A 16,458-nucleotide genomic window follows, 5' to 3' on the forward strand; every position below is an offset into this window, starting at 1 on the left:
TACAACTAATAATTCAGTAAACTTGTAGGATACAAAATTAATACAAAATTAATATACGGAAATTGGTTGCATTCCCATACCCTTATAATAATCTATCAGAAAGAAATTAAGAAAATACCATTTACAGTTGCATCAAAAACAATAAAATACCTAGGAATAAATTTAACTAAGGAGATGAAAGACCTCTACAATGAAAACTCTTAGACACTGATTAAAGAAACTGAAAAAAATAAATAGAAAGATATTCCATGTTCATGGATTGAAGAATATTGTTAAAATGTCCAAAGCAACCTATAGTTATGGACTCCCAAGTAGCCAAAGCAATCTGAGAAAGAAAAACAAAGCTGGAGGTTTCACAATCTCTGATTTCAAACTATACTATAAAACTATAGTAATCAAAACAGTATGGTACCTGCACAAAAACAGACATATACATATTGGTAGAACAAAACAGAGCACCTAAAATTAATCTCACACACATATGGTTAATTTATGACAAAGAAGTCAAGAATATACAATGGGTAAGAGACAGTCTTTTCAATAAATGGTGTTGGAAAATTAGCTATCTATATCTAAAAGAATAAAACTAGACCACTAACTTATTCTATATACAAAGATTAACTCAAAATGGATTAAAGATTTGAATGCTAAGACCTGAAACAATTAAAATTATGGAAGAAAACATAGGCAGTAAGCTTCTTGGTGTTGATCTTAGCAAAAAAAAAATTTTTTTTTTTGCATCTGACTCCAAAAGCAAGGTTAACAAAGCAAAAATAAACAAATAGAACTCTCTCAAGCTAAGTAGCTTTTGCTCAGCAAAGGAAACCATCAACAAAATGAAAAGCTGACCTATTGAACAGAGATCTGCAAATCATATATCCAAAAGGGGTTAATATCCAAAATATAGAAATAACTCATATAACCCCATAACAATAAAAAACCCAAATAATACAATAAAAAAATGAGCTAAGGATCTCAATAGACTTTTTCCAAAGAGGATATAAAGATGGCCAACAGGAACATGAAAAGATTCTCTCCATTTATCAGGGAAGTGCAAATAAAAAATATGGTAAGATATCACCTCACAAACGTCAGAATGGCTAGCAGCAAAAAAAAAAAAAAAAATATATATATATATATGTATGTATGTGTTGGTCAGGATGTAGAGAACCCTCATTCACCACTGGAGTAAATATAAACTAGTGTAAACCCTATGAAAAAGAGTAGAAGTTTCCTCAATAAACTAAAACTAGAACTACCATATGGTCTAGCAATTTCACTACTGGGTATTCATCTGAAAAAAAGGAAAACACCAATTAGAAAAGATACATGCATCCTTATGTTCATTGCAGATTTACAAGAGCCAAGATATGGAAGCACCCTAAGTGTTCATCAATAGATGAATGGATAAAGAAGATGTACACACAAACACACACACACACAATGGAATACATTTCAGTCTTAAAAAATGAAACTTTCCATTTGTGATAACATGGATAGAACTTGAGGGTATTATGTAAGTGGAAAAAAGACAGAGAAAGGCAAATACTGCATTTTTTTTCATTTAGAAGTGTAATCTAAAATAAAAAACAAAACAAATAAATAATACAAAATAAAACCTAGACTCACAGATACAGAGAATAGAGTGGTGGTGATAGCCAGAGGTAAAGGATGTTAGGGGAGGGATGGTACAAAATGGGTAAAGGGGGTCAAGAGATACAAACTACCAATTATAAAATAACTAAGTAAAATAAAAACACAACTCAGTCATGGGAATGTAATGTACAGTATGAAATTATAATAAATAATGCATTCATTTTTAATGATGACATATTGGGTTGATCAGTTCACAATATATAAAAATGTGTAATTACTGTATTGTCATAGCTGAAACTAATAGAATGCTGTCAATTATGTTTCCAAAAAATGTAGTACATACACATACAATGGATTATTCTGCCATTAAAAAAAGGAAATCCTGCCATTTGCAACATGAAATATGTCAGTCAGAGAAAGACAAATGCCATATAATATCACTGATATGCAGAACGGCAACAAAATCCTGAGTATATAGATACAGACAACAGATTGGTGATTGGCAGATGGATGTCAGGAGTGGGGGGTGGGAGAAACAAGTGAAACCAATCAAAAGGTACAATTTTCAGTTATAAAATAAGTCATGGGGATGTAACATACAGCATGGTGGGTATAGTTATGCTACTGTATTGTATATTTGAAAGTTTGAAATTTTGATGGGGGAGAAAAGTTAAAATGATAGCTTCTGTTCTCTTATTTAGTTTTATTTGAGATCTGAAGAAATAGATTGGATTTTTCAAAGGTTTTAGACATTTAAGGAATCTGTATTATGTCCATTTTCACTTCCTTCTTAATGCTATAATTTTATCCCCAGTAATCTTAGAGGTAATGAGCCACAATTGGCCAATGGGGATAGGGCTCTAAACCAGAGGAAATAGATAAATTTTTGAAAGAGGTAACTTGTCAGGAAATTAAGGAAAAATGGACAAGAGAAAAGGAGCAAAAGTTGGGGTGCGTTGTAATAAAGAAGTCACTTGAGGAATAGCTAGTAGAGATCTGAGAGGAGGATGATGTACAAAATTACCCTGGAAAGAAAGTAAGATAGAAGTGGGCAGAAATCCAAATCCAAATGCCCTCAGGGGTCAAACAGATGAATAAAAGAAGTAGCCTGGGTGTGAAAGAATTGAAACAGTGGGGACTATAGCAAACTCAATTTTCAGAAACTCAGATTTAATATTTCACACAAAGATGGGAATCAAAGCAAATACATCTCCAGGCTGAGTTTTGTCTGAATCTGAACCTTTGTCTGAGTTTTGTCAGAATCTGTGACATTAAAAGCAAATCTGGAGTCAGACTGCCTGGGTTCACAACCCTGTTTCATTCCTCAGTGATTCTATGGTCTGAGTTTTCTTATCTATGTAAAGATAAACTTCACGTCAATCCTATGAAGTAAGAACTAAGTAAGATAACATAGGTCAGGTGCTTTGCCAGCAGGCCCCAGTAAGTGCTCCAGAAATATCCACTAGAATATAATCCCTAAGTCTGTTTGTTGCCCTATCTCCAGTGCCTACCATAGTGTCTGGCACATAGTAAGTAGGTACTCACTAAATATTTACTAAATGACCGATATAGAAGGATGAAGAGAAGAGAAATAAGCCTAGGGAGGAGACGCAAGGTCACCAAGCCCCCATCAATGACTCTGAGTCAGCTCAGGCTAGAGCGATTAGCTAGGCTATGTTATAGACAGTATGAAGCAGGAGGGTTTCATGAACTCGAAAACTCTGAGAACTAGAATGTAATGAGTCTTGCTTCTGCTCTGTGATGGTTAATTTTATGTGTCAGCTTGACCAGGCCATGTGATGCCCAGATGGCTGATTTAAGATTATTTCTGGGTATTTGTGAGGGTGTTTCTGGAGGGATTAGCAATTGAATGAGTGGACTGAGTTACATAGATGGTCATTCCCTGCGTGGGTGGACATCAGCTAATCTGTTGAGGGCCTAAAAAGAATAAAAAGGTTACTTGTTTGACCGTACATGCTGGGACATCAATCTTCTGCCCTCAGCATTCCCAGTTCTCAGGCCTTCAGACTCAGACTGGAATCCACAGCATCAGCTGTCAAGCTTTCAGGCTTCCCGGGTTTCCAGCTTGCAGATGGCAGATCATGGAACTTCTAAGCACCCATATAAGTGGATACCTTATAATACATCTCTTTCTAAGAAGGTATGTACACATATACACAAGTGTGCATACATATACACACACACATACATACAGAGCAAAAGAAGTGGTTGCCAGTAGGTGGGGATTGGAGGAAAGAGGGAGAAGGTGGTAAATGGTATAAGCTTTCAGATCAAAGATGACTAATTTCTAAAAATCTAATGCAAAGCATGTGACTATTTGGTTGGTAACACCATATTATATAATTGAAATTTGCTAAGGAAGTAGAATTTAAATCTTCCCACCAAAAGAAAAAAAAAGATAAATCCTCAGGTGATGGATGTGTTAATTAACTAGATGGCAAAATCTTTTCACAATGTGTAGTATGAGCATCAAATCATCATAAAGTCACTTTAAATGTCTTATAATTTTATTTGTCAGCTATACCTCAGTAAAGCTGGAGGGAAAAAGCTTAAGAGCAAGACCTAAAAGAATAAAAGTGTTTCCCAAGAACTCTGTATCCCAGAACACCAAGAGTATTTATAGAAACACAAAAGTATCCAGCATCAAGCAAGGTAAAATTCATAATGTTTTTTTTATCAAATAAAAAATTACCAGGCATTCAGGTGATCAAGAAAATCTGACCCATAATGATGAACAATCAATCAAAACCAATCCAAAGTTGTCAGCATTAGCAGGCCAGAACATTAAAATAGTTATCACTGTGTTCTCTATATCCCAAAAGCTAGAGGAAAGATTGAGTCTGTTAAGTGGAGGCACGCATAGTATTTTTAAAAAGATTCAGATTGAATTTCTGAAGAAAACTACAACATGTAAGATTTAAAAAATACACTTAGTCCTAGGATCAAGCCCGCATCAGGCTCTCTGCAGGAAGCCTACTTCTCCCTCTGCCTATGTCTCTGCCTCTAGGTGTCTCTCATGAATAAATAAATAAAATCTTTTAAAAATTAATTTTCAGGTGTCAAATCAGACTTTTATACCTGGGATAAATCCCACTGATCATTTTTTTCTTCAGTATTTTTTTCTCTTTTATCTTAGGTAATTTCTTTTGCTGTGTCTTCAAGTTCATTTCTTTCTTCTGCAACGTCTAAGCTTCCATCAATCCCACCTTACCACTTCTTTTCAACATCATACTGGAAGTTCTAGCTAATGCAATTTAAAACAAGAAAAAGAAAAGATATGCATATTGAGAAGGAAAAAAATAAAACTGTCATTGTTTGCAGATGATATGATTACCTATGTAGACAATCTGGAAGAATTGATTTAAAAAAAAACTAGAAGTAATAAGTAATTATGGCAAGGTTGCAGGATACAAGGTTAATACTTAAAAGTCAATCACTGGGGCACCTGGGTGGTTCAGTTGGTTGAGCATGACTTTGGCTCAGGTCATGATCTCAGGGTCCTGGTATCAAGCCCTACGTTGGGCTCTCTGCTTAGCAGGGAATCTGCTTCTCCCTCTTCCTCTCTGTCCCTCCCTCCCATTTATGCTCTCTCTCTCAAATCAGTAAAATATTTTTAAAAAGTCAGTTTCTTTCCTATACACTAGCAATGAACAAGTGGAATTTGAAATTAAAAACAGCAAATTATATACTTAGATATAAATCTAACAAATTATAAGATTTGTATGATAAAAACTACAAAACTCTGATGAAAATCAAAGAATTAAATAAGTGGAGAGATATTCCATATTCATGGATAAGAAGACCCAATATTGTCAAAATGTCCATTCTTCCTATCTTAATCTACAGATTCAATGCAATCCTCATCAAAATTCCAGCAAGTTATATTGGGAATATCAACAAACTGATTCCTTTTTTTTTAAGATTTTATTTATTTGTGAGAGACACAGAGAAGGAGAGAGAGAGGCAGAGACACAGGCAGAGGGAGAAGCAGGCTCCGTGCAGGGAGCCCGACATGGGACTCAATCCCGGGTCTCCAGGATCACACCCTGGGCACCGTTGAGCCACCCAAGCTGCCCCAACAAACTGGTTCTAAAGCTTATAGGGAAAAGCAAAAGATCTGGAATAGCATTATAATAACAATATTGTAGAACATATTTGTAAGTCTGGTACTGACTTCAAGACTTCTGATAAAGCTATGGTAATTAAGAGAGTAGTACTGGTGAAAGAATAGACAAATAGGTCAACAAAATGGAATACAGAGCCCAGAAACAGGCCTCATATAGAGTCAACTGATCTTCGACAATGGAGTAGAAGCAATATGAAGGAGCAAAGATAGTCTTCTCAAAAACATGGTGCTAGGACTGGATATCCATATATGAAATAATGAATCTAGACATAGATCTTACATCCTTCACAAGAATTAACTCAAAATGGATCATAGACCCAAACGTAAATTACAAAACTATAAAGTTCCTAGAGGGTAACATAGGAGATCATTATAGATGAATCTTTGGGAATGGCAAAGACCTTTAAACACACCACCAAAGGCACCATCCTTGAAAGAAGTAAATGATAATTGGTTGAACACAAAAGAGTGAAGAGCACCAGAAATGGGTTGAACTCCTTCTCTGTAATTTGGCTTTGGCAGTTGTGGGTTTGTAGGCTTTCGTTATTCCTTATCACAAGGACCAACATCTTTGTTTATATAAGTTATACACTGTATAAATATATGACTCAATCCTATGAATCATTCCAGACTTCAAAGACTTTTTCTTTTAGGGGGGTGATGCTAAGGAAAGTCCCTGAGAAGTTTGGGCAGTCTGGAGGGTGAACTTTGATATTTTGATCTAGCAGAAATAGTGTACTCATTGAACCAATTCCTAAGCTGAGGTATCCAAACAGAGGTAGGCTTGAACAGGTTTGGTAAGATTTATTTCACCTTGGAAAAACATGAGCCTGACCAGCCATAGAATCACATCAATATATTATGTTTTATTACATTCATGGCACCATGCCCAGTATCGTGAATGTGGTCATCCTTTATTCACACTGTAACACAGTGGACAGGCAACCAAAAACCCTTGTACTACAATTTTCTTCTCTCTCAAATAAGGGTAATGTTCTAGTTTATATAAACAAGATAGGGAAGAGAAAGTCCTTGGCACAGTTCCTGACAAAGAGCAGGTATTTTGCAAATAATTGCTCTTTCTACTATCAACTCACTGGTTTCCCATTGGGCTAGACTCTTCTCCAGGGGAATGGTGAGTGAAGGGGAGACAGATTATAATCCAGAATCTTGCTGTGTATTGTGGTGCTAAGACCAGCAGCAGCATTGCCTGGGAGATTTTTAGAAACGCTGCATTTCAAGACACAACCCAGACCTACTGCATCAGAATTTAGTGATTTGTATGTACATTCAAGTTTGAACATTTTTCTAGAAAAAAATTACCCTTTCTAGCCTGGACAATATCTCTTAACTCCCAAGCAATTCTTCCTAGATAATCTGCCAACCCCTTTCACCCTGCTTCTCAAGTGTCTGTGCTCTTTCCATTTATTTTGTCCAACAGACAAGAGGAGGAAACATTTGCTTAAGTTTTCAGCCGTTGTGTTAGACTGGTTACAAAATGAAAATCCTTATGCAACTATATAGACCACACAGGGAAGAGAAATAAAGGTTTCCATAAACAAGTTTTAGATGGGTATAATATTTTTAAGGCCTAGTCTTTAGAAATTTGCTTTACTAACTGTCGGAAGGACATGTCTAATATTAACACAGCCTCCTTTTAACTCACTTTTCAACAGAGAAAGGCTGGATGCCCTTGTTTACAAAAAAATAAAGAGGAAAAAAAGACAAAGTTTCTTTTGGAAGGTTAAGTTTTGACTCCACTTCAATCCCAAGAAAAGTCCCAGTACTTTCCTTTTGGTATATACAGAATTACTTTTTTTTTTTTTATTGTATTTCACTATATTGGTAGTCAGTGGGACAAATCTGTCTATAACCCCTCTTGCCACTTGCTACAGAGAGGCTGTCATACCATACACATGATCACAAGATTCCAACAATGGGAACAATTTGCACCAGTACACAAGGTGACATAAGGCTGAAAGCAAATGAGATGGATAGTTTGAGGTCCAGGCTGGTTCCAGAAGAGCTATACCTGCCTTCTCTTCCAATAACCACTAAATAAACCAATAAACACTACCACCCTGCCCAAAGTGTTTCTCAACTTTCCTCTTTTTCTGTGGGCATTCAATACCTTGAGTAAATCTTATCCTTCTGTGATTATGGGATCTCAACTTCCTTTAATCTCAAGGATTGAGAGATGTTCAAAAACCTATTTTCTAATGAGTAACTAAGGAAACAGAACATAAGTATCTTGCATAGTGTTCTCACACCAATAAAATAGATCAGTTGGCTTGTCCATTAGTAAAACAGTAGGAGTGATCAAAGTGTCTGACAACACATGAAACATAGTCATCAATCCAAATGGATCTTAGCCAATACGTTAGGTCAGTATATATCATAGGATGTTGGTCTTGTCACAAGTGGGGAGACATCCTTCATGGCTGATCTCCAGGTTGCAAGATTCCTCCCTTGTTACTGTCTTTCTTAAAGAGGAATAATTCTTTGTGGCCTGGAGCTCTTTATTGTAGAGGTTTCGTTCTTCCTTCTTCTGGAAGTTTATAACTGGTTAGGGCTGAGAATCTATGTGTAAATTCCGAACACATTTGTCATTTGAAGAATGCTCCCTGCTTCCAAATTGGTCACCAAGCCTTGTCAATACTACTTTCTAAATAGTCTCAAGTCACTCCTGCATTTTTTTTCCCTGCAACTTAGGCCAGATATGTATCACGTCCTGTCTGGATTTCACTTAACTAGTCCTCTGGGTGAGCACACCGTTCTAATCCAGCCTGCATGCACATACAGGGAGGGTCTTCTTCTTGGTCATCTTCATCATCTTATTCTTCTTCAAGATTTTATTTGAGAGAGTGAGTGAGAGAAAAAGAGCATAAGCCAGAGGGAGAGGCAGAGGGAAAAGCAGACTCCTCACTGAACAAGGAACCTGACTCAGGGCTCCATCCCAGAACCTGATGATCATGACCTGAGCCAAAGGCAGCAACTTAGCCAGCTGAACCACCCAGGTGGGTCCTCTAAGTACAGATGTGACTATGTCACTTCATTGCTTAAAATAACTAAACGCTGCTCTGAAGGACAAAAGCTTCTAACATTTTCAGGCACTTTGTGATATTCCCCCCCAACCCGCCCCCCCAACTCTCCAGTCAAAGGCTAATGGTATAACCAAGTACAACTAGGGATACCCAGGTGGCTCAGCGGTTTAGCGCCCCCTTCAGCCCAGGGCCTGATCCTGGAGACCCGGGATCGAGTCCCATGTTGGGCTCCCTGAATGGAGCCTGCTTCTCCCTCTGCCTGTGTCTCTGCCCCCCCCCTCTCTTTTATAGATATATTTATATATCTCTAAAAAAATAAAAAATTACAACTATGTAAAGTTCCCTGAAGGCACAGCATTTTCCCTCCCTCTGCATGAGCTGCTCCCCCTGTAGGGAACCTGGGCTATCTAGGACTTTGCCCTCCCATCTCAGAGCCTCATCACAAGGCTTCTATTGAGGTATGCTTTACAATCAGCACTCCTGTATCTTTGTCCCAACCCCTTACCCCACAAAGTGACAAGACCCCAAGAGTGGCAACCTTTAGGTATTTGGGAGTAAATTAGACACTGACTTTTGGATTGAGCAGATTGGTACAAAGAACTTGGGTTTAGGGTCTTAGGAGAATACTTACTACCTAGGTAAAATTGGTTAATTCACTTAGTCTCTATTAGTTTGGAGCATATGACATTGTCATTTTTATAAGTCATAAATGATAAAATATCAACAATTTCACATAGTTCAACCTAATATAAACCAAAATATTCTGTCCTGAAATGCCGCTCTTAGCCCTTACCTAGGTCTGCTGTGAGATAGTTTCACATTGTGGTTAAAAACTTGGGTGATAAACTCAGAACTGGATTAGAGTTCCTGCTTGAACCACCAGCTGAGTGTGACTCTGGACAAGTTATTTGCCCTTCTGGGACTTCAGTTACCTCATCTATTTAAAAAAAAAATGGCGAAAAGAGCAATGTCTTTTCCATAGAGAGGTGGTAAGAATAATTTGCACAAAGAGTTGAATTCACAGTAAACTTTCTAAATGGCAGTTACGGTGAGCAAATACAATATCATATATGGCTTACTTTGCAAAGTGCTCCAATGGTAATTGTTCTGTGTATAGCTTAACAATATAACTCATCTGCAATGACCGTTTTGTTGATGAACATGATCTTTAGATCCCAAATACTATCCTCATCATTTAAAAGCCTCTATTCCCACTCAGTATTGATCAGGATCCTGGGTGGATATGTCTATATGTTGTTCCCTTCTCTCCTGCAGTTAATGTTCTACCCATTATGACCTCAGATGGTTGGAACAGAATCACTGGAGACCCCAGCCCCTGCCCCACTCCCTTTCTCAGATTCCCATTAACTCCTGAAAAAAGCCAAAGAAGTAATCAAACAGCAGTATTTGGACATATATTAACAGGCTCTTTAACTTGCCTCTTCACTCAAGTTTACCCAAGACAGAAGTAAAACCATCACTGGTGCCCACAGTAAGTCATAAGGTAGTCATGCTACTTTGAGGGGAGGGGTGTGTCCTGATTTGATCCCCATGGTTACAAGGTCACATGGAGCCCCAAACTTGGGTCCCCTAACTGATTTACCCACTGGCTCTCTCAGTACTCCACAGAAAAAGATACCCACAAAGTAATCTGGGCAGCCCAGGCTGGGTCCAGCATCTTAAAGCACATCATCTCATCCATCCTTTTACCATTTGTCTTTCCTGACCCTTTAGCAAAGGCCCATTGGAATTGGAGCACGTGGTTCTCTTCTTGCCTACTTCAGAAACAGCCTGGTGATATCTAGGTCCTCTCTGATTTTGAGGAAAATGTCTTATCTTTCTGAAAGGCTTCACTCTGAAGTTGAATGTGTGGGAAACAAAGACATACATTCTCCAAGGTGATTCAAAGCCTAAGTGCAGGGAAACCACAGTGCCAGCTATCCTGAGCTTGTCCTGTCCTGGGATTCCTTTGGTTCTGACTTTGAGCCCCTGTCATGATAATTGGCCTCCACATGGTTGAGGTAAAGAGGCCCCACCTGTTCCCAGGTCCACTAGCACTGTCTTGATCATTGATTGATACCTCAAGTCTAAAGGTGAACACCTGCCTCACTCCCACCAGCCCTCCCAAGGGCCACAGCCTCCAACCAGATTCTGGGTCTATTCTGAAAAAAAAAAAATGTCTGCTGTGTGACACAGTACAGTGTGGGAAGCAGCTGATGTTCACTGCTGGAGACAAGAGAATAAGCCATCCCAAGACAGGCAACAAGAGGTTAGTTCTTCTGCCTCAAATAGTTTTGAGGGATGGAATACAGCTTGCTTTTACCCACATGATCATTGGAGGAATCCAAGGGCTGAGAGACAGACAGACAGAGAGAAAATGCAATGTCAGGAGGAAACAAAGTTACACTAAGCATTCCTTCTCAGCTATTAATTTATTTTTTAACACAGGATGTGCAGCTGTGAGGCAGCAGAGACACTCCCAATTACTGCCTTTAAAAAAAAATGTCTAGCTTGTTTCTACATCCTTGCTTCCTTTTTAACTTTGCCAAGATGCATACCTTGGAGGTTTGGGTCTTCAGTCTGATCTCAACTGCTGTGACATCTCCATCTACAACTGGTGCCTCTGGGGTTGTACCTGTAGAGCACCAGCAGCTGTATGTGGTAGCCCTGCATTTGATTCCAGGATTTCTCCCTCTTTATGAGAAACTTCTCTTGATTGGGTCAGTTTTCTAGGGCTATTCAGGAAGCATACAATGTAGATCCTCAATCCTTTATCAAAATCTTATCAAATTATGAATTTACCACAATCTCTTATGCATCTGTCACTATTTCTCCTGGCAGGATTTGCTTCCTGTAGCATTCCATTCCTTACCTCTGCCACTTGTAATCCACTGAGATGCAGGTATGCTAATAATAAGGGTGCTAAGGGCTTTGTAGGTATTATCAAATTCTCACAATCTGCGGTGCTAACTCTGGACTTCTATTTCTAGCAATATGATAGAAAAGAGATCTCAAAAAGCCTCTTTCTGCAAAACTCCTAGGAATGATTTATGAAATATAACAAGTAGACTTGTAAACACAAATCTGAGAAGGATTTACCCAGGAGTGAAAACAAAAACAAAGTAGCTGAAGGCCAGGGTGGTCAGCAAGCCCTAACAGCTTTGGCTGCCCTATGGCATTGGCTGCTCTCCCCAAACAACAAGTGTGGGTTTTAACAGCCATTTTGGGAAAGGAAGACTGAGTCTTGAGCTCACTCCAGGTGGAAAGTTGGAACTTAAATGTCTATATTAGAAAAGAAGGCAAAAAAAAAAAAAAAATCTAAGCACTCACATTGAGAAATTGTAGTCACAGAACTACAAATGAAATCCAAAGAAAGTGGAATAAAAGATGTCATAAAAAGCAGAAACTAGCCATATAAAACACAGGTATGCCGCCTAAAGCTAGAGCCCTTGAAGATGCATATCAGTGGAACGAGTGGATTAGAAAAAATGCTGTCCACTGGCAAAGGAAGACTGCAAAGAAACTTGCCTATCTTGGCCTAGTTCTGAATTAAGGACCGAAAGGCTCTTGGAAGTCATAAACACTGGCCTCCCCTGGCTCAGGTCAGATCAAGTAAACAACAAACGAATAAATAAGCATAGACTAATTTCCTGGTTGGCAAGGCCCCTAGAGCAACCAGCAGAAGCAAAGGCAAGGCCTCTGACACAGGACATGATCCAAACATGCTGCATCTACTCACCAGCAGGGGAAAGAGAGCCAGAAAAGCGATCACATTCAGTCAGTCCTCCGGCCCACCTCCATCCTTGAAGGCACTGATTCTAGGACCAAAGGTGTCAGCATCACCTGGAACTTTTTAGAAATGCAAATCATCGGCCCCAGCTCTGACCCACTGACTCAGGAGCTCAGAGGATGGAGCCCAGAAGCTCCTTGTTTAACAAGATTTCCAGGTGATTTTGATGCACTCAGTTTGAGAAATTTATACCCATTCTTCCTCTCCAAGACTGCCATATTCAAAGACAAACATATTCAAGAAGTTCTGGTAAGATTGGGAATTCTTGCTCTAGATCTTAAGTATATCATATACCTACCAAACCTTAGCAAATAGGTGTTTTAGAACAACAAAGAGCATTTTTATTTTTAAATCATTGAAACACATGAATCATTCTTTTCATGGTTTTTGTTCATTTTTTTTGCCCCAATCAAAACTTTATTGAAAAACTGACACCAAAATAGGAGAGGTTTTTGTTCATTTTTTAATTTTAAATCCAGTATAGTTAACGTAAAGTGTTAGTCTTTCCATGTTTTCTATACAATAAGACAATAGACCCTTTAAATAGGTAGGGTTTCAGCTTAAAAAATGAAATTTCCCATGATTATTTATAATCTATTTATGTAATAATTAGCATATGACTGAAAGATACCAATTACTTTAATATGAATAGAGCAGTAATTTACATAAATTATAATGCTAATAATCTTCTATTTTCAGTCCAGAATTTGGGTGGATGTTAGAACCACTACCTCTTCAATAAAATGAACGTTTATTCCGTTGCTCCGAAGACATGAATAATTTTGAAATTAGGACATTTAGCTTGGGACACAACTAACTCATCTGGTCACCTCTGATTCTTCACACTCTGAGTTGTTAGTTCTCACTTATAAGCTGTTCATAGTGTTTATTTCAACCTCATGTGGGTCCAAAATGGTGACTATCCTGGAAAAAAATAAGAATTTTATTTCATAGAATCTATGACATGTTTTCTGTTCCATATTGTTATTTCATCAGGAAATGTGTTCCATAAATTCTACTGTGTTATATTGTAACAAAGACAGAGATGACTTGCTGCTTTAAGCAGGATCTTAGGCTACTAGGGGGTCCTTTGTATTGGTGGGGCTACTACAAACCAGAGTTTATTTGCTCAGTTCTAGAAATATAGAATTGAAGCAGGTAGAAAAAAAAAAAAAGAATTGAAGCAGATAGTTTATTGTAAAATCATGAGGCCCCAAATATCTTGCTTAATTTGAGGATTTCTGACTAATACAGTCAGTGATCAGAATGGTCTTTTATACCATTTGCTTCCATTCCTTCCACTATGCACAGGGACAGGATCTATTGGCACATGTGCAATAGATGCAAGAGCAGTGTAATTTTGAGAACTGCCAGAGGTGGTATAAATGTTGCTAGGCATGCTTCCTGCTCTGCCCAAGCAGTCCTTGCTAGGGACTGAGTTTCAACCTGAGTCTCCTCCCCCAACATCTCCTGCTCTTTAAAACCACTCCCTTGGTTGCCCTGCCCCAAATGTGTTATCTATTCTCTAGACCCAACAGTCAGGCCTTCTCTTCTTGGCAGAAGGTATTTGACACAGGGCATCCAGGCAAATTCTGGCCCCTGTAATTCCATCTCAACTGGCAGAAGGATGAGTCATCACACAGAACAGCTCCACCTCTACTATCAAAATGATATGCATCCCATATATATCTCACCAGTATCAACATCTCCTTCATTTCCTATTCTTTATTCCCACATCAACAACCTCATCAAAATGCCAATGGGTCATGAACATCATCAACACTATCATTGTCGTGATCTCCAATGCCATCACTGTTTTCCACATTATTTGAGAGAGTAAATGAGCAAAAGAGAGAGACAACATGAGCAGGAGGAGGGGGAGAGGGAGAAGGAGAAGCAGAGTCCCCACTGAGCAGGGAGCCCCACATGATGTTCCATCCCAGGACTCCAAGATCATACCTGAACTGAAGTCAGACACTTAACTCACTAAGCCATCTTGGTGCCCCAGACCTGGGTGTTCTTAAAGAACACTTCATCGAGGCCAGAGGCTGTCAAACATTTAGTTGTTATGAATGGCAAAACTCTTTTTTCGAATAAAATCTAATGCAGAAACTCAACGTTGAAAACAAGAAAAGTTGAGCTGCTTCAATTAAAGCAGGAGTAGGGGTCCTATGGTCCTTTTACTCAGACCCCTTGTCCTCTTCATTGCACACCAGGTCAACTTTGCCCTGAGACTCCAAAAAGTACAATGTGAAAACCATAGGTCTAGGCTATATTCTCCAAACTAAATTTTATTATATCCTCTATCTACATTCCACAAAATTTTTGTTAGTTCTGTTTTCTCTTTGCTAATAATCTAAATGAAATATTTATCATTACATCTTCTAATTTGTATTGTTGTTGATACACAGGAAAGTTGCCTTTATAGGTAAGTAAATTCTCTTAAAAATTCCTCAAATATTTCAATTTATTCTCCTGGGGGTTTCCAAGTACATAATCATATTGCTTATGAATGATGATTTTAATCTCCACCTGGCCAATATTTTTATCTCTTATTTGTTTCTTGTTTTAAAACAAGTATGCACCAGAACTCCCAAAATAATGTTATATAAAAATGGTTATGATATGTATCCTACTTTAGTTCTAATTAGCTTTCTTGTGTACCAATTGCTAGAGTCCCAACCTTCTGAGATTCTGATTTTATTGGTCAGGGGAAGGTCTCAGGCATCAGAAAGTCCTAAAACTTCCCCAAGCGATTCTTAAGTTCAGAGAATTGAGACCTTCAGTCAGGTAATTTACCATGTTGTATGATGTTGGCTGCTTATTTAATATAGAATATCCTTGTCATGTTTAGGAAGAATTTACTCTTCCCAAATGTCTAGGGTTTGTTTATGTTTTTGTTCATTTATTTGTTTTTTAGTTTAGAAATAAAGTTGCAATGACCTATTGAGATTATTACATTATATATATATTCTTATTGGATATGTTAAAGTGATGAATAAAACATCCCTGTATTCCTAGGTTAAACTCAACTTGGACATGGTGGATAATTCCATTATTATTCTGAGTTCAGTCTGCATTTATATTTCTAATTTAGAATGATGGTTTTTTCTCTGTGTGAACACGCATATTCATTATTTTGGGTAGGGTTCAAGGAGCAGAGTTGCTGGGTCATATGATAAGTCTGTGTTTCATTCTTAAAGGAGTTTCCATATTGTTTTCCAAGCAAACTTGTTTTAAGAGAGAAACTCAATTTGTGTATCATACATGTGATCTTGTTTTGTATTTATTTTTCTACAAAATGAAAGTCTTTCAAAAAATTGTTTAATCAAAAGATTAGATCTCTTGTTTTTTCCACAATTTAATTTTGAAACTTTATTGGCAAAATTTTTATAATACCTTGAGCCATGATTTTTAAAAACTACCTCAAAACTGTCATTTGATATTAGATAATATAAAACCTCTTAAATATTGATTTGTATAAAATTCGATGACAAGTTTTGAAGTCAATATCTAAAAGGTTTTCAAATTCATTGTACCTGAAAATATTGCAAACATTGCTGAAATTTTCAGCAGCTTTTCTTCATGAATGATTTATCCATTAGGAACCCTTTCTGACTTCAAATACTGCTTAGAACATTAAAAGAAAAACCAAAGGCTCTACTTATATTGGATAAAATAGACTTTAAATCAAGACTAACAAGAGACAAAGAAGGACACCATATAATAATAAAGGGAACAATCCAACAAGAAGACATAACAACTGTAAATATTTATGCACCCAATGTGGGAGGACCCAAAAACACAAAAGAGTTAATAACAAACATAAAGGAACTAATCAATAATAATACAAATCATACAGGCCATTAACACACCACTTA

At 37.6% G+C, this 16,458-nt stretch overlaps 2 long non-coding RNA genes across 4 annotated transcripts in view; both read right to left on the reverse strand.

Annotated features, from left to right (window-relative positions):
- The window catches only part of LOC140613081 (uncharacterized), a 412,316-nt gene that overhangs the window by 191,122 nt on the left and 204,736 nt on the right, over nt 1–16,458 (reverse strand). The window lies entirely within an intron of this gene.
- Nucleotides 6,590–10,168, reverse strand: LOC140613079 (uncharacterized). The gene is made up of 2 exons (XR_012014199.1): nt 9,867–10,168; nt 6,590–8,585 (listed from the first exon to the last, which is right to left on the reverse strand). It is a non-coding gene; the product is annotated as an uncharacterized lncRNA (long non-coding RNA).

The sequence above is a fragment of the Canis lupus genome, chromosome 21, assembly GCF_048164855.1.
Source record: "Canis lupus baileyi chromosome 21, mCanLup2.hap1, whole genome shotgun sequence".
Classification (NCBI taxonomy): Eukaryota; Metazoa; Chordata; class Mammalia; order Carnivora; family Canidae; genus Canis; species Canis lupus.